At 32.7% G+C, this 20754-nt stretch overlaps 2 pseudogenes; both read right to left on the bottom strand.

The window, feature by feature from the left end:
* Positions 1-2851: 2851 nt before the first annotated feature.
* LOC148937828 (uncharacterized) lies at positions 2852-7061 on the bottom strand (annotated as a pseudogene).
* Positions 7062-9879: 2818 nt separating this feature from the next.
* Positions 9880-20289, bottom strand: LOC148937827 (uncharacterized; annotated as a pseudogene).
* Between the last annotated feature and the right edge of the window lie 465 nt (positions 20290-20754).

The raw sequence follows: 20754 nt of genomic DNA, 5'->3' as shown, positions 1-20754 counted from the left end.
ATATCATCTATATCTATTTCTATGATCATACCAGGTTTAAATATGATTCCATTAATATTTAGTCACGATACAGTAAAATAATTTTTATTGATATCTTTAGACAATGTGTTTTTAAAGATATTATAATTATGTATTTGCAGCAGAGTATTATTTAAAATAATACCAGAATAACAACAGAATGCGATTCTCGAAGTCTTTGTTCTTAATAAATCAGTATCATTAATTTTAATTGATGCTTTAGAGCTAAAGTGTAAGATGGATTTCGTCGCGATATTACTACTTTAGTGTATTGTTTTAATTCCTTGTGCTTTGCTTCAAAACACATACAAGATAAGTATTTTAAAGGACCTATCCTCGTTATTATTCGATAATGTAGTATGGATGGATAATGCAGTAAATAATGATGCTTTGGTTTTAATGGTACTTTAAAAAGACTTAAATAAAGTTCATGATGTTTTGATATTAGTTTCTGCAGTAAATTACAAGAATCTGTTGTTATCATTATTATACATATAATTTCTTAAAGAATTATATACAATTCCCAAATTTTATTTTTATGAGATATTAAATCACCAATTATTAATCCTAGAAAATTTATCAAGGTAGACATTTCTGAAGCCGAAATTAAAAGAGATTCATTTTTTAATGATGATTTATTTATAGTGTTGTACCCCAGATGGGCTACAACGATAATATTAGAGATAGTCGGGTTCGTTAAGCCTAAGGAGTTGGGACTCCGAGCAGAATCAAAAGAATGGAAGGAAATCTTCTTGAAATCACTAACACACTTTCTTTATGTTACTTGGTTTATTTAACAATTGCACAATTTCTTGGATTTAGTATTGCTTATTTTATTTCTTTCACACACGGTTAAACGTCGGCGGGCGCGTATCGCGTTACTCTGGCGGCCGTCGACCGAATATGTCACCTGAGACGCTGATAGTACGGCTCGCGTGAACTTCGCTGTGCTCGTGTAATATCTTGCGCGATAATTATAATAACGATTCCGAACGACACGTTATTCTTTACTGTTGACTTTTGACTCTTGACTCTGCTGATTCCGCCTTGTGTAACCGGTTATATAGTCTGATCGATGCCCGATCAGCATTCTGATCGATTGCGTCGATCGGTTGCGTGATATTGATTAATCAATATTACGCTCGATTTGATCATCAAATTTAGGCATTTGCTGATCAGCTTTTTCGCAATGTTCTCGCGATGCATTTCTGCGGTCTTTCGAAAGACTGGTCGCAATTTCGGCGGTCACACATTTGTGTTATCTTTCGAAAGACTTTTCGAGATTCATGCGACCTAATTTTGTTGCCATGCGGACTACTTTTGTTATTGGTTATTATTTTATTATTTTATTATTGGTTGTAGACCTGGCTACAACAATAGCAGGTGGAATATTTTTATTATTGTGAATAGGATATTGAAAAAAACGGATTCTATTATTCAAAGTGTTCAAAGAAAATAACTTTTCTATATTTATGAAGTAATTTAAAATTTTCGCTATTTTGTACCAGCAGATATTTTCAAAAATGTCATGCATGACATCAAAACACATATTTTCAATAAAGTGAAAATTAAGTAGTGTATTGAAAACACATTCTTATTGAATATCATGAGTATTTGCAGCACAATCAGCATTATAATTTAAACAAGTTTGTAATATTTCAGAATTTTCTGTTATTTGATTTTGAAGAGTGGTTTTATCAACTAGACATGCTCTGCAATAAGAAGAATAATATATATAATATAAATATTAAAATTTTTTAAACCAAAAATTGTATGAAGTCCTAAATTATCTCCTATGATATCTATTAAAGTAAAATATATTTTATGTTGCTTTTCATTAACTTTTATGATATAATTAAGCCATTTCTTTCTAAGTCTTTAATTTCGTTTATTAGATTCGAAAATATAGCTTTGTTCCCCAGCTATAAATGATCTTTTATATCATGTAGTTGAAGCAGAAAGATATTTTCAAGTATATACTTGAATACATGTTTGGAATAGTAGGAATAGTACAATATATGGCATCAATTTTATGTATTCCACTGTGAAATCCGAGAGGATTATTAATTTCAAAATCGTCGAAATAAAGGTATAACAAACAGCAATAAAGGTATAACAAACTTTTCTGCAAATTGTTCTTCAATATGTTTCCAAACTTTCCCATTAATAGAAGTTAATGTATTAGTAGATTTATTTTCACGCATATTATTATGTGAAGAATATTTGGTAACTGTAAAAATTTTATTAATAGAAGGAACAATTTTAAAGGAACAATTTGTAACGTTTGATTGATTAAACCCACGTTTGTACATGTGTTTGTACACGTTTTTCTTCGCTTTGGATGTAACATTGCACCAATAAGCACCGATTGAGGCATTATAAGATAACCGCATTGTATAAAATATTGTAATGTTTGGTGTTCAGTTTTGAACGCATCAAAAGCACTTTGTAAAATTACGCACATATCTTTTATATTTTAGATACTACATTTTCCTTATTCTCTTGACTTTCATATTTATGTTTGATAATTTCTATAGATAATTTATAAAAAATCGCTTACATGTTGTATTATTTTATGTGCTAACAATCGTGTTAAAATAGTATCGGAATATAATTTTGAAATAAATAAAAGCATTTTTTGTTATTATATTATCAAATTGATTTAACGTTATTGAAGAATTATTTATTAATTGTTCGCAAGCTTCTCTTGTTAACAAATCTTCAGAATTAATGTACTTTGCAAATTGATTATCTGCTTCTAGAATTTCGGAAGTATTATTATTATTATTATTATTATTAAGAAGTAGATGCCATTCAGATGAAATAGAAACATTTTCATTCTGATTAGAATGTTTTAGTATCTAAAACGTTTAAATGAATACAGATTTATAAAACTATGTGAACAATTTTCCTGTTTACATAGAAAAATAGAATGCGATACACTGTGCACCATTTTTAAATGTGCTATAAGATATTTAATTTCAAAAGTATTATTATCACAGCACGGACACTTATATATGTTATGGCAGAATATTTTGGAAACTAATCTCTGTTAAATTGCACAAAAACTTTAAAGTAATTATTTATTGATGGAGTATGTTATAATAATATATAATAATGTATAAAGAGGAAACATAAAACTTACTTATCATTTATAGAGTTAAGCAATTTAAAAGTATTGATAATTGGCATTATATATGATATTTTTTTATCATACTTTGTAGAAAATTTACAAATAAAAAGCTGAATTATATACCAAATATGTTCACTTTCTGGCGGATAATGAATATCAAATAGATGAATATTTTAAAATAAATCAATTGCTTTTAATGCTGCTAAAACTTGATATAACACCTTATCAATCCAAATATAGAATGCATTTATTTCTGCAAGAGTAAGACCAACAACTATTACATATGGTTGTATAGTTAGTCCTAAATATTGTGCTCGGTTTTTTTTTTTTTTTTTTTTTTTTTTTTTTTTTTTTTTTTTTTATGATTTATATCTTCATGTATCTGAAAATAACGCTGTTTGTTACTTTTTGCCTATATTTTTTGTAATAATGAATAATATTGATAGAATATATGTTTATCCTTATCTGACATATACGCGCGCATGCATGTACGTATATGTGTGCGTGCGCGCCCACACGACACGCTTACACGGACGCGCACGCACACATGGATACATAGGCACACACACGATGTACACACGAATACACGGGCGCACACACACGCACGGACACAGACGCACACACGGATACATGAACACACACGAATACACGAGCGCACACGCACGCACGCACGCACACATGTCGATAATTTGATATGCATATCTTTACATGTAATATAATGCTATTTTTACATTCACTTATGGATGATTTAAAATTTCTTGTTTTATGTATTTCTTGTTTCTTGTTCTTGTTTTATGTGAATTCTTCCTTTAGGAGGAATTAGATGAGGCAATAAAGAACTTGTATTATAACTTTAGCATCTAAAAACATGTATAAAACATATATAAAAGTTAAGTAATTTTATTAATCGATAAATATTTATGAATTTACCATTTGTCAAATCATGTACTTCATGTACTTCAAGCAGAGAACATAATTCGTTTACAATTTTATTTTCTTTCATATGACAAATTCCTTGTATTTAAAAAAAAAATTGGACCAATTTTTAATACAATCCTCTGATGTCAATTTTAGAAATTAAAAATCCTCGTCTTTTAAAGTATATGCTGTAGGATGTTTTAGAACAGGCCACTCGGTAAAAATGTCAGTGACACTTTTATTTGCAGACGTTTGAATTTGATTCTATATGACGAGGTTATTTTCCAATAATTTGCAACCAATTACCACGACAAATTACTTTGAAGCCACAAAATATTTTCGCGGATTACAGAATCATTTAATCAGAATCATAAAAAAAAATAATAAATTAAAATGATAAGTTATATGAAAAAATATATACCATATATATATATATATATATATATATATATATATATATATATACACCATATATAATGAATATACACCATATATATATATATATGATGTTAGTGCATGACATATATTCTGTCTATCTATTTCTATTTATTTTGTTCATACCTTCTAACTCGCTATTATAAGCAGATATTGAAGTGGATGTTGAAGATGCAGAATTGTAAACTGTAGAATTGTAATCTGTTAACTGTATCCTGTTAACTTTTTATAATCCCGTATTTTATTTCTATATTTATCAAGTTTACCACGTAATTGATTTGTTATTTTTGGAATATTTCTTTTCTATAGCCGGAAATGTAATACGTGCTGCTTGTTTCTATTGGAAATAATTTTTCAATCTCCTTTGATAACGAAATCTTTATTCTTTAATGGTCTGAAAAATAATTACAATAATTTATTTAAAAGAAATGCTATATAAATTTATTATTTGTTTAAAATTTAGTTTATATAAAAGAATTTAGCCGTGAATATTATTTAACACTTCTGATAAAATTAAATCCACAATAACACTTTGGCATTTTCTACTTAATATTTTTTACGATAGTAGTAAACGGGCAATGAGAATCAGCGTTGTTTATGGTGCGCAATTTATATTCTTTATTACAATGCATTTAAAAATGCATAATACACGTTTCGACTCTAGTTTGAATCATCCTTAGTGTATACAAAAAATAAAGATAGACTACCATGTTCATTCGACATGTTTACTAACGTTAATTTCGTTAACTCGAATTATTATGATCGCACCGTCATGTCATCCTTAAAGAGATAGGATTCTTTAAGGGTTGTCAATTATCGGATGTGGCTCATACAAACCGAACAAAACACGCGCAGGAGTGCGGCGCGATTTGCACCGAACAGCACACCAACAACGCGTCCGCACGCCCAGAGCTCCAGGCAGTGACTGAACGCGGTGATTCTATAAATCAACAACTTATCATCAAAACAAAACCGGGATTACAGTGCTCAAGACAAAAACGTATGCGTGGTCCAAGAATTTAGTATCAGACTGTGAATTCAAACAATTATTCTGTCTCTTAATAAAAAGCATCTCTGAGATCAGCCGCAAGTTACGTTCACAGTTTAATATTTTCACATCGTTCCAGTCAAATTCATGATCGTAATTCAATCTATGTTCGGTAATGATTGAATGTGTGTTCGTGTTCTTACGTATATGACTCTGTGTTCATGCAGTATCGTTTTTAATTGTCTCATTGTCTGTCCGACATAGTACGCATCACAGCTGCCGCAACAGATATTGTACATTCCTTTTGGAAATTGTGCTGGTAGAGCGTCCTTATGAACTCTGATCATGCCTCTCAACTTATTTATACTTAAGTACACGGGTTTTGCATGGTAAATGTGCCTTAACATCCTCAAGCACGCTCTCTTCCAAATCTCTTAATCTCTTATTAAATCAGTTATGATCGGAGACAATGGGGAACCATTCCAAAGGTTTGCTAGACTACATTGTCAAACATAAAAAAGGTAGAATTTAGGACAAACGAGACTGCACCTGAAAATTCATCCTTAGGGATATCGCAGTTCTTCGAGATGTCTCCCAGCGCTTAGCAATATTGTCAATTGATAGGTCGATAGGAACATTGGTGAATAAAAAGATCACGTCGAAAGAAACAAGTGTGTGATCAGTCAATTGTATGCTAGACAACTCATTAGCAAGTTTAAAACTATTTTCTACATGTATTAAAAGCTTTGGGATACTTCTTGAGAGAAGTTTGTTCAAGAAGGATGCCAGATTGTAAAAAGGACTATCAATTGATAAGATAATTATTCGGAGGGGGCATCCCCGTTTATGTACTTTAAGGAGCCCGTAAGCCGACGCTCTACCAGCACATTCCAAAGGGAATGTAGTGTACAAAATCTGCTGCGGCAGCTGTGATGCGTATTATGTCGGACGGACAATGAGACAATTAAAAACGAGACTGCATGAATACCAGAGTCATATACGTAGGAACACGAACACACATTCAGTCATTACCGAACATAGATTGGATACGATCATGAATTTGACTGGAACGATGTGGAAATATTAGACTGTGAACATAACTTGTAGAACGACTGATCTCAGAGATGCTTTTTATTAAGAGACAGAATAATTGTTTGAATTCACAGTCTGATACTGAATTCTTGCACCACGCATACATTTCTGTCTTGAGCAGACAGTAGGGGTGTAACCCCGGTTTTGTTTTGATGACAAGTTGTTGATTTATAAAGTTACCGCGTTCAGTCACTGCCTGGAGCTCTGGGCGTGCAGATGCGCCGCACTCCTGCGCGTGTTTTGTTCGGTTTGTGTGAGCGGTGTCCATTCGATAATTGACAACCCTTAAAGACTGTCCTATCTCTTTAAGGATGACATGACGTTGCGATCATAATAATTCAAATTAGTGAAATTAAGTTGAGTTCTGAGATTTTTCTTACTCGTTGGAGCATATTCGTCTTCACTTTCGACATTATCGCTTTCACTTGTTCCTCCATTACTCTCGTGTTTTTTATCAGATGCTTCACCAATCTCCATTTTATTAACTAATGACCAGACATCAATTTCCTCGTCTTCTACATCAACATTCTTTATTGATAATATAATAGATTTTATAACACTAGAAAGTCGTGTTGTTACATAATTCTAATAAATATATCCCTCGTTCTACCCTAGCGTTATGGTGTTATGGCGTCGTTATGAGACGTCGTTATGGGTATAGGGTTGCGAGAGTAGTACGAAAATGTTATAGGATTTTTAGTTTGACTGTTTGGAGCTTAATGAGCTACGGAGTTTGATGTTAAGTTGAATGATCTACGATTAAATGGATTTTCCAAAATATTTTTGTAAAAAAAAATCCTGACGTGTAGGGCCAAAACTGAGGTCATATTCGGTTTCAGCGGGCCAAAATACATAGGAATATCATAGTCTAGTCCACGGCGCAGACAACTTTTTCTTTTGTGGGCCTGTGTAATTAATCCATTTTTTTAAAAATCAATCAAGTCTTTAATTATTGATTGAAATAAGTTTTTATTTTCATGAATCTTAGCATCGGATAAAAACAAACATATTAAAAAAATATTTTCAAGCTTGGACATATATTCTTGCGATAGACATGCTATAGTATAGTAAAGAGCTCCTAATTGATTACTCGCATGTGATCCAGTGACGTTGTCTGGATCCATATCATCGAAAAAAAGAAGTGGAATCACAATTTTACCTTGAAAACTGGCTACTTTTTTTTCCATGTTTCAGTCTGAACAACATTAGTCAATGATTCATTTGTTTTGGTCAAATGTTCTAAATTTGACAAAATTGTTTGAAAACAATTTAATAAAATGTTTTATGACTTCCTTCATTGGGATATATTAGCCAATATCGAGTTCATGATTCATTATTGTTTTGTTACTCTTAGTGCTTGGTTGATAAACTACCAATAATATAGCTAATAAGAGCCACATAACAATCACTGTCTTTAAAAACGTTTAGTCTTTGATGGTTTGTAAACCGTCAAAAATATTTTTACAGTCATAAAAGAAAGTTCCTCAAATCTTCACTTCTACAATTCAAACTTTGCAGTACATTAAAAACTTTTTTTTTAATAAGTTAATGTATCTATTAGTCAAAAGTTCCGATGTTGAATCTACAATTTCTTGAACATGAATTCTATTAGGTGTACAAAAAAGTTCTGAGCTTTTTTTTTGTAAAATTCAATCTTTATTCAAAAACAAACAAAAAAATATTAATCAGCGAAATATTCCCCGTTTGCATCAACGACCTTTTGCCATCTTTCGGGTACCTTGCGAATTCCTTGACGATAGAAGCTCACCGGCTTCGAAGCGATAAAGTCATCAATGCATTTTCGTAGCTCTTCAAATCTCACGAAATGTGTATCAGCCAAATGATGCTGCAGCGACCGGAATAGGTAGTAATCGGAAGGCGCCATGTCTGGGCTATACGCCGCGTGCGGGAGAAGTTCCCAGCCTAACGCAAAGATATGGTCCTGAGTCGCTTTCGCAACATGTGGTCGAGCATTGTCATGAAGCAAGATCACTTTACGATGTCCTTGGTCAGTAAATGACCTCTTTTCTTCTAATGCATCGCTCAAATTGGTCAATTGTTGTTGGTAGCGGTCTGCCGTGATTGTTTCACCCGGTTGTAACAATTCGTAATACAACACACCTTTCCAATCCCACCAGATACAAAAGCAAAATCTTCTTGGCGTGGATATTGGGCTTTGGCGTCAATGTCGAAGGGTGACCAGGGTCAACCCATAATTTTCTACGTTTAGGGTTATCATAAAGAATCCACTTTTCATCGCCTGTAATGATTTTGTGCAGAAAATCTTTTTTCTGGAACTTTGAAAGCAAAGTGAGTGCAGTGTCACGCCGACGATTTTTGTTGTCTTCGGACAATTCATGCGGAAACCCATCTGCCTTCCTTTCCCAACATATGTACGGAAATGGTTTGCTGCGTAACGCCAAGCTGTTCTGCAAGCTCTTTTCCAGTTTGCGCAGAGTTTATATCCAGCACTGCTTGCAATTCGTCCGTTTCAATCTTTTGAGGGCGTCCAGCACGCGGTTCATCTTCAAGAAATTTCCTTGGCGAAATTTTTGATACCATCTTTTACATGTAGTATGACTTAGTGTTCTCTCTATATGCACCACAAATCATTGCAGTGGCTTCAGCAGCATTTTTCTTCAGATGAAACGCGAAGTGGATGGAAAATCGAATATGCTCTTTTGTTATTGCCATCGTGAACACTATTGATTTTTGAGGTTATGTGCATCAAACGCCAAACCGTATGGCATTTTAGAAGGCCAAATGTCAACGCTTTAAACCGCAAAAGGGCGGGAAGATATATAAAATTTAAATTGTTATTTCGGTTGTATGAAATCTAAAAAAAGCTCAGAACTTTTTTGTACACCTAATATTTAAAGTATTAGAAGCATAATATTTTGAAACGAAAGCAAGAGAAGATGTTATCAAAGCTTTTTTGAAATCATAATTTGTAATATCAAAATTTTCTAAAGTTTTATTCTCATTTATTTCAAAGTCTATTGAAAAACTTGAAGAATCATTTTTATTTGGATGTTCTAGTATATTTCTTTAAAAAATTGTTTCTAAAGACAATGTCGTGTTATGTGAATTATCGCCTGTTTGAGAGTAACATTTTACTAAATGTCATTTAAAGGCTCGCAATGAAGAACATATTTTAATAAGTAAGTAACAGGATATTTGAGAGCACTACTTGAAGAGAATGAAATATTTTTATATGTGTAATTAGAGTAATATGTGTAATATGTGTAATTATTTTATATGTGTAATCAAAATGGTCTCTGAAACACATTGACATATGTAGCAAGTTAATCTCATAATGAAAGAATAAATAACAAGTTATTAAATCATGTAATGTGAATTTTAATATAAAAACTATTTAAATCATTAAATGAGAATTATGAATCATTGACTAAGTTCTTCAGTTATTACATAATAATATATATCATAACAGTTATATATAAACTTAATAAGCTTAATTTAATTCTATACAGACTTTTTCACAATTGAGATTATTGAACTTTAAACAACTTAAGAAGTAGACGTATTATATAGAATTTGAAATGATTTAACCAGTGTAGCTACTGCAGAATTTTTTTTATCATAACGAGTGTATATTTTATACAATGTTTGCTAAACAAAACGCCAAGCTCCTTTAGCTTCATACGGATATTCGGTGTTAAGAGAATGTATAGCTTTAAAACAAATGTCAAATGCCTTCACGATGCTGTCAAATCTGTACTTAATGTTGTCTATAACAACATAACATATATCAAATTTCTCTAAAGGGACTCCAACAACAGCAACAAAGGATTGAACCCTTTTATTAAGTTTTAAAGCTACTTCCTGTCTTCTTTTTATAGCAGGTATTAGATCTCCAGACACCTGCATGTTAAAATATAGATAATATAGATAACATTAAAAAAGCTATTATGAATATAAAACATGATAATAATAATAGATATTCATGAAGAAATGCAAGGAGCCACAGATATGTAGCCTCCCTATAATCAAAATATTTCATATTTTACTTAATATTCAATATAATTGTCTCAAATGGATCATGAAGATCGTAAATTTTATCAAGAATATATAATTGTATTATCTATAAGAAAATATATTATTGAATAAATATAATAATATAATTATAGAGCTGAATATGACATATTTTCATTATAAGGAGGAAATTTATTTCTAATATTTTTTGTAAACATCCAATAATTATAAAAAAATTCATAGGAAATATAAAATACATAATATAAAATTTCCAAAACAGTATGTTAATATAGATAAAATGATCTTATACTTGCGTGGAAGATAAAAGCATTCCGAGTTTCTGTAACATTAGCTTTTAACGTCTCTCCAGAGTGACATTTAATTTTATCTCTGGGTGTAATCATATGAGATAAAAATAATGTCAAAGCAAATGCTAATTCTAATAAAATATAAAAATTATAAAAACATTTTTAAAATAAAAAGAAAGATAAAAATGTGAAAACTACTCTTACAAACCTGAAGATAGCTTTCCATCATTTAATTTTTTTAATAATTTTTTTCCATGTATATCTTTAATTTCTGCTTTCATTTTAATTCTTCCAAAAGAGGCATATATCATTTCCAAGCAAATAATGTAAGATAATGTAAATTCTTTTTCTGGATATTTTTTTGCGAAAGTTGAGTTCAAGCTAATAAAGAAAACACAGATAATTTTTCAGTGAGCAACATTCAAAAAATATGTCTAAAGAATACTTTAAAATAGAGCTCGGAGAATTTTAATCTTTTCAGCTGATTTTTGAGAATTATGTTCACTTATTTTCTCTTATCACTCGAACATGTTTGGCGAACAATGAAATTAATAGTCTTCATTTGCTGTCTCAGTGCTATTTATATTGTAACATATATGAAATCCAGAGCAAAAGCTAAAAATCAAGTTGTTTCGAAATGTTTTTTAATTATTATTTAGAACCTTATACATAATATGATATCAACAGCACTAACATAGAACTCTACAACCGTTGAATGGTCCGCCGAGCAGGTAGGGAAAATAAGTAGGAATAGGTCGTGAAAATCGGCTGGAAAAGTAAAATCTTTCCGAACTTTATTTCAAAATAAAATTATTATGATATTAACTGGCTATGATATTCTATTTTCCATCAGAATATTTTCAGCAAACTTTTTTTTAACATTAAAGAAAAAAAAACTGTAGTTCATCATTTCAGTGTGATGGATCCCTGAAGTATCTTATTTTCCTAATTTTCTTTTTTTTTTTTTTTTCAATTTATTTTGTAATAGTTTTAATTTAAATCCATTTTGTCAATTTACTTTTATCATAAGTATCTTATTCAGATTGTATATTTTAAATAACATATTCTTAAATAACAAGTGTAAAAATATAAATTAAATAAAAATGAGATGAAAAGTTCAGAGGTCTCATGGAACAGAATGTAATAAACCATACAAGAAAGTATGATGAGTTAAGATTAAAATTAATATATAAATTAGATATAAATAAATTATTATATACAAAAAGATTAATATTTTTCTATTAATAAGAAAGAATAGAAAATATAAAAAAATTTATAAAAGTAAAAAATGTACATACTAGAGTATAACCTGAAATATCCCATTCCTCATAATAATTTCATAATAATTTACTGGCAAAGGAGCACCTTTGTCAGTTTTCTTATTGACAAGCATTTGTTGCCTGAAATCATACGTAATTTTCCAAATTCTCAAAATATCTGGTTCACGGCTAATTTTTAACCATCGGGCTGCTATTTCAATAGTTTCATCATTTTCTACACAAAAAGATACAATAAAACACTCAATAGATTTCTTTACATACACACGCATGCATACGGAGAGAATTTATAGTATACAAGCAAATAAATAAAGTAAAACCCATTCCTTGTTATCTTGATTCGAAGATTGACCTTCAGTTTCTTCTGAGTTTTTGTTATTTTTCTTTAAGGGACATGCGACACTAACTTTTTTAATAATGATTTGGTATTTTGTACCTTATCTACGTTTTCCAGCAGCATTTTTTTTAAATGGTCCATTTGTATATGGCAAATAGTAATAGATATCCTACAGAATAAAAAAATAAACATATAGAAAACAAAGACAATTTGAAGACAATACATACTGCAAGCAATAATTTTGACAAAACAATAATTTTAATTATTCTAAAAAAACTATTTTAAAAAGAAACTTCCTTACTTCAGTTTCAGTAAGAAACACTTCACAAATTTTTTGGCTAATTAATCCAAAATCGTCAGAGAGCCTGTATAAAATAAATTATCAGAATCACACATAGAATTCTATATTAGAAATATTAAAAATGTTTAAAAATTTACGTATTTGTTATTTATTTTAAGCATGTAATTTGTTATAATATCTAAGAGAATTCCTCTTGCTTCTGCATTTAGGAAGCCATGCCGTTTATAAAAAAATAATACAGCATCACTCTTTATATATTCTTGCAAAATCTGTTTTAAATTACATGAGATAAGAATTTATTAATATATAGTTGTTGTAGTCAGATCTACAACTAATAATAAAAGTAGTCCGCATGGCAACAAAATTAATCGGAAATTAAAATTTCCGATGAAATCGGAAAAAGTCTTTTGAAAGACGACATAAATGTGTAATCGCCAAAATTGCGATCAGTCTTTTGAAAGACCGCAGAAATGCATCGCGTGAGAACATTGCGAACATTTGCGAAAAGTTTATCAGCAAATTCCTCAATTTGCTGATCGAACCAGGCGTGATATTGATCAATCAATATCACGCGATCAATCGATGCAACCGATCAGAATGCTAATCGGCATCGACCAGTCTATATAATCGATACAAGATAGAGTCGAGAGAGTCAAATACTACGTGTCGTCCGGAATCGGACTTATAATAATCGCACGAGATATTACCGAATCTCGTAGTGAAGTTCCCACGAGCCGTACTATCGGCATCTCAGGTGACATATTCGGTCGTCGGCCGCCAGAATAACGCGATACGCACCGAGTCACCCAACGATGTTTAACCGTGTGTAAAGTATAATCGTTAATATATTAAGCATCTATGCACTTGTGAGAATAAATCAATTAAAAATAAAAAAGTACGTGTTAATGAATTCAAGAAGATCCCTATATTCTTTTGATCCTGCTCGGAGTCCCAACTCCTTAGGCTTAACGAACCCGATTATCCCTAATATTAACGTTGTAGCCCATCCGAGGTACAACACAGTGTAATGAAACATGTAAAATAAAAAAATTATGTCTAATGTTAAAAATAAGAAAAGTTATTTTATAGTTAACAACAATAATTAATGAGAGAAGTGGTGATAAATAGACTAACCAGATTTTGATATTGTATTTTTGCAAACCATTGACAAAGTCTTTTGGATGTATGATTCTCTTTTATCCTGTTCTTCTATTCCTGTTTCTCTTTTTCTGTATCCCTTTCTATATCCTTTTTCTATATCCTGCGATCTATTAGAGATCTTGTTCTTCCCTACTTCCATAATTCTTTTCCCACTACAATAATATATAAGAAACATAATGTTTTAATTTTTGTCTTAGGTATAATATGACTTAAAAATATATATGCTGTATAATGAACAGTACACTAACTGTTTTTAATAATTTTAATAAAATTTTATAAAATTTAATATACTAACTTCATTATTCATCGAAGAACTTGTATCTACAATAGCAATCATTAATAATGGGATAGTAAATTTATTATCAATATTCACCTAATAAACAAAATAATGCAAATAGAAAAATGATGATTCTTTTATAATATTAGCGAAATAAAGTTATTACAATTATTAAGAGTTAATATAGTTAAAACATACTTCTGTTAACTTAATTTGTTGAATACTCTTTGGTATTTTATTCTATATACTTTTTAAGAATACAATCCGATCACCAATAAGCTGAATCAATTCTTTTCTTTAGCAAAGTCAGGAATGATAAGAAACGTATCAAGAGTAGTTATTGCATTCTTTATAAAAAAAAATTTTTTTAAATAAAATTTTTATAATTTTTATAATTTTATATTTTTATAATTTTTATAATTTTAATCATTTTAGTCAACCACCAGCTATAATATTAATCTGTAAAAAGAATTATTTTGTTTGAAATGTGAGGTATAGAAAAAATATAGTATAAACGTAAGTATAAAGTTTAAATATACAAAAACAACATTAATATCTACATGCCATAACATCATACGTATTGTATTTTATTATTATTGCTATCACTATAAAATTACCTTTTTAAAAAATTTCAATTCTAGTTGTGATCAAACTAAAAAATAAAATCTAAATGCTAGTATCTTTGTGATCTTTGTATTCCTTGAAGAGTTTTCCTATTCTAACTCAAATAGTACTAGCTTTAATTAAAAAACAAAAAAAATTTGTTTCCACATTGCCTCGACTCGAATGATATCATTTGTATAAAATATTTGATATCAATAACTGACGCCAAGTTATAATTCTACTATAAAAATTGCGTTATTCTACTAAATTCAAGTAATATATATTAAAAAATAAAATCTAACAGGCAATATCTTTTATTTTAAGAAAATAGAACCTAAGTAGTACGTATCTTTATTGAAAAGTCTTTTTATTCTAAAACGTCTCTATCTCGGGTTTCGCGGGATAGCGTCGGTCGGATATGGTCAGGATTGTTAACGAGAAATAAAATATCGAGACTCCTTTTATTTTATATATTATCGGTCTATATTTACAGTTTGGCTGACTGAGCTTTTGTTATGTACAATATTTGCATGTAGCAATGTTTGTTATGTACAATATTTACATGTAGCTGTCTGGAATTTCGCCTTTGGTACGGTGAAAAGCGGCGCGGATTCCGTGAATCGTACAATCGCTTCGGCTTGCGGTCGGTTCCGTGAATTCGGCGCGTTCACGATAGGCGCGACGCGGGCGCGATGGTGCGAGGGGTTTTCGACGCGTTTGTTATGATGGATCAACTGTTTTCGTCGTGCGTACGATCTGTCAGTTTATGCTGTGGTCTTCAGAATGCAGGAAGCTCCCTGCCTCTTGACTGTCAGCGGTGGAAGGTGCGTACAAGGGCTTGCTTTCGGAGCCCAGATTGAGAAGCTCCTCAATCTGTGAAAAACTTGTGCGCTGTGGATGAGCGATCGGCCAGAAGCTCCTGGCTCGATAGGGAGCACCCTAGATCGCTTTTGGATAGGATTGGAAATATCGAGAGCAGTATTGGTCTTATTGTCTCGCCGGTGATAGGTCTCGATCATTCACCGGAGTCGCCTAATATACCCGAGTCGGCCGTCGGTCGGGAGTAGTCGGGTACAGGTCGGCCGAACTCGAGTCAGGGTAGTTCCAGGGGATGCTCTTGCCGGAATCTTCGCGATAATTCACCGAACGCGCTCGATCATTTCACGAAGATGTTCGGTGGTGCGGTCGGTAGCGGGGCCGGCGGCGATGGCCTAATCGGTGCGTGTTTATCCACGCACCGCGCACGTGAAGCCGTGTGATCTCCTCTTTGCTTCGTCCGGTATTCGACGTAATTTTTATGACAGTGGGATCGCGGAAGGATCGCCGTGTCGAAGCCCCGACGGTTGATCGGTCGGGGCCTACTTAACTTTATTATTAATATTGAGGGGGGTGAGTCGGGTGTCGTTACAATTCTATCCCACGTGGTAGTAGTTTTAATTCTTTAAACAAAAATTTGAATTTTTAATGAAGAATCTTCCTTCCTATTCTGATCCAAATGATACTAGCCTTAATTCTTTAAAAAAAAATTTTATTTCCACATTGCCAACTTAAATGATTGTAATAATGTAAAATTTATATAAAAGATTTGATATCAATAATTGGCGCCAAGTTATAGTCCTATAAACATTGAGCTATAAGTCCACTTTAATCAAATTACGTATTTCAATTGTATGAAAGATTTGATATATCACTATTTAAAAAAATTAAAATTCAAGTAGTAGTATCTTTAATTTAAAAATAATAAAAATCAAATTATATGTATGTGAAAGATAATATATCATGCAAAAATTTTTCTGATATAGTATTTAAATATGCGAAATTAATCAGTATCATTCGTTTGATTCGATTATAATAAATTATGGATGAATAAATTGTTTACTTTATCTTTCACTTTTTCGTTAATAACTTTTTAACGAACAGCTATCTAAAACTTATCGCTATCTAAAACCTTCTCAAGGTCACTCAGGGTAATTACTCTGACAACATATGTCAGGGTCAAGGTTATCGGAGGTCGCTCCGTTTTTCTATATATTTATCAAATTAGACTCTAAATACTAATCGAGATTAATAATAGTAGTACTCCTCGGGTAATAAAGAGACCTCACTATAGAAAAGGAAGGCCTGTAGCATAATAGAAGAGACTGGAGGACCCAAGGTGCAAGGTGAAATAGAGGAGTGCACGAATAGTATTCAAAAAGTAAATTTAAATTAAGAAGCTTGATAGCTGATTAAGGGGATATATCAGTCTATTGGTCAGGAGTTGTTATTTGAATCTGTTGTTATCGGAATTTTCCGTAAAAAATATTGAATACTAAAGTCGCCATCTCTACCTAGCCCACCTATCTTCGCGCTACCTATATACAGGTGTAAAGATCGACGTGGCCTTTCCCAATTGGACGTAGCGGAGTTTCTGACGAGTGAATTTCTCTTATACCATTTATATCACTAGGTATCACTTTTCTAATAGAGTATCTAAGTCCCAGCCGGCTTTCTTTCCCCGTCAGGCACCCACGAATTCAATTCACTCGACTCACTCTCCTCGAACATCGCGATTTCGTTGTTTTTGATGGAATCTACTGAATTTGGCGGTTTGGTAATCACGCGAGGCGGATGAAGTGAGTCTGTCATCCGGCCGACGATTGTAACGCGCGTGGTGCAAAACGAACGCAAATACAACGCGCCAGCGACGATAATGGTCTCGCATCGTCTTTGCGAGGATCAGTTCCTGCAGAAGTGGGTTTGAAAGTGGATTTCTTGGACCCGCTCCAGCACCGTTCCTTTCGGTAAATTCGTCCAATATTCTTAGGAGAAGTTTGCTGGAATAATTAAGGAAAACAGGAAAACCGAAACCTCCGTAAGAAGAGATTTGTACATCTTGCCTGTTTGTACATCTTGAGCATGTTTTTTCAATCCTAGTGTTATTTTCTCTAATTGTTTCATCATTCCGATTAGGAACATTTTCCTCTAAATTTACACCTGTCTCCATATTTGTGTTAGAATTCCTAGGATTTTCCGTATTAACTTGTGTAATTTTTAATCATTCATGAAATCCACATGATTTGTCAAAATTCATCTGCATGCATAGGCGTTTTCTCCATTTTTAACATATTTTTTGTTATATTAAAATTACTTTCCAAATGCACTGCTGGCAAGTATTCTACCAAATTCAAATTTGTCCCTGCAATAATACAAGGCATAAAGGCAATAATTCGACGTCTTTAATAAGATAATCAGGAAATTTAAGTGTGTAATATGCACTTTCTCTGTCTTCTTCATTATTAATCAGTAAAATCATAACTTCTCCGTCAATATTTTTGGCCATTGATTCTAATTATCGGCAATCGGCAATCTTAAAGCCTTCGCTAATCCCGGCAAGCACATTAGCATATAATTAATATTGTCGATAAATTTCATGCGACTGTTAAGACTAATTTTTGTCTCGTTCTAAATTACTTGCGGTTCTGATCCGAAATGATTTTTAACAATGTATCGATAAAAAATTGAGCGCTTAAATCGATAAATAAATTGAAAGCTTTCGCGTTATACAAATTATCTGAGTGAAACTTTACTGCGCATAGAGTTGAAAGGTGAATTTTTATATTGGTATTGATTAATTCATCTTGACGGATCAATGAAATCGTAAAACATGAACGCCCTTCACCCTTTTTGCATTCTTTCTTGTTCACACATATTATTTCGGTCATCCTGTCTTGCATTTACAGAATGATCTTTGACGGTCTCACCAGCAGAACATACTTTCACGAAAAAGAGTTTGTATATAGATAAAGATGATATATTGGTTTTTTACTACAAAGTTTGCAAAAAGAACGCAGAAAGAAACATATTCGTATCTTTTTGATGATTTTATTATTCGACTGCATCCCTTGCAAAGTCTAACAAAATTACAAATACTCGCCGATATTCCCGTTGTACAATTTTATCGCGAGATGATAAGTTCGAAACACGCATTCTGTAGAACGAACGTTTGCAGGTTTCGCATCTTTGATTTTGCACAGCGGCACGTTGTTGCATCGCGGACATTTATTCGAGCAGTGATGGTCCTTCGTTCCGAAATTCGATACTACACGATACGCTGTAACTTCCTCTACTTTCTGCGGCTGCTTTTAAATTTATAAATAAGACTATAATGACGTGAACGTTCATAATACATAATATTTAATCAGTGTGAAGATTCACATCTTTACGAGTCGAGTATCACGATTCCGTCGAACAAAGGTCTCACCATGAAAGTACTAAAATTATAAACTGCGATATCGGATGAAGCGAGAAAGCATTGGAAGCATTCAATTTCATAACTCTCCGGTAGCATGATGACGGTAGCACGCGCTTTCCTCGTCAAATCCAACGCGAGATCACGTTGTGATGAAGAATTTTGGCGTCTTACTGCATTTCATCGGTCGTGAAACTCGCTCGTTCACAAAGTTCCGCGTTCATAATAAATTTGTGTGGTTACGAAAGAAGGGGGAGAGCATAAATTGTCGGAATTGTGAATTGTTAAAATTGAACATTTCGCGTCGTTTTTTTATGTAAGTTCATTCGAATCGTGTCCGCGACCTTTATGTGCCGTAACATTGAGAACGCCCGCATTAAAATTTTTGCGCAATATTAAATCCACCAGCGCTTTGGGCGATTGAACTCACAAGACGCCATGTCTTCGTGAGTTAAATCTCATGCCGATCGAAACGATAATCCCGTTGGATCATACGTTAAATTCGCGGAATCAAGCTCACGGATCTTACGTAATCGTATGGTTCTGAGGTATATAACCTCAGTATATAACCATAGATAAGAATTTCGCGGAACTGACACGAATTTCCAGTCATGAATATTGGCATCAACGGGTATCGGACACAAACGAAATGTCGCTTCACATATACGTAGGATTACAATTGCAAAGAAAGTAGGATTACAAATGCAAAGAAAGTATCTTCTAGCCTGTCGTCAAATTGAGCGGAAATTATGCGGAAAGAATCAACTTCTGGACAGATACGTGATAGCAATTTCAAAAAAATATTTATGAAAATTTAAAAATATAAATCTTTAAATAAATTGCTGGACACTGTTTTATGTAAAATATGTGTCTATATTTCAATATATGTTGCTCAATACATTGAACCTTTCCGTACGTATCGGGCTTTAATTTTATTCCGCAACCGAAATTAAAATTTGAAAACGACTGGCCTAATATGGGACATTGCGGAATCTCTTCTTGCGGTTCGGACATCGAAGATGTTTCCGTCTCCCGTCGAGCGCACTCCTCCCTCAGAGAGCGAAGCTCCTCCAGCGTCAAGCGAAGAATCTCCTCTAAATTCGAAGATGCCTCCGGCCTTTCCGCTCGAGCATAGACCCTCTTTCTAGCAGAAACCACTCTCCGTTTTGTCGCTTCTTCTTGTCCGGTCTCCGTCTCTTCCGTCTGTCCTCCGCCATTATCACTCACATACCCACGCGGATCGAAAAATTCAATCCCGGACGAGCCCCCAAAAATTGTCGCGTTCGCGGTTCTCGGCGGAGCACCTCCGGAAAGGAGAACACAGTTTTTAAGAAAAACACGCTCTTTATTTGACCATCGATACATTGGCACCGTCCGTCTGCCGCGGAATCTGGCCGTAAACCAAAACATAACAACCGCAGAACAACGCGTTGTCAAGGACCGATCCTCACTTAAAACTCTCATTGAATGGTATTGATTGATTCCTCGGGAACAGCGCCGAGCGGAACACCGCACGGCCGCAACAATATAATAACTATTGGTTGATGTTAATTTATTTTTAGGTAATATATCATTTCTTTGAGAGACAATGTTCACATGATTTGTCATGTAACTGATATCAATGTGAAAATATATTTAATGAATCATTTAGATTGTAACTTTAATTCAAATTCTTAATAGAA

This window comes from Pogonomyrmex barbatus, unplaced genomic scaffold (genome assembly GCF_055798465.1).
Source record: "Pogonomyrmex barbatus isolate J1 unplaced genomic scaffold, ASM5579846v1 scaffold10, whole genome shotgun sequence".
Classification (NCBI taxonomy): domain Eukaryota; kingdom Metazoa; phylum Arthropoda; class Insecta; order Hymenoptera; family Formicidae; genus Pogonomyrmex; species Pogonomyrmex barbatus.
The sequence above is the reverse complement of the archived record's forward strand: the minus strand, read 5'-3'. Positions and strand labels throughout refer to the sequence as shown.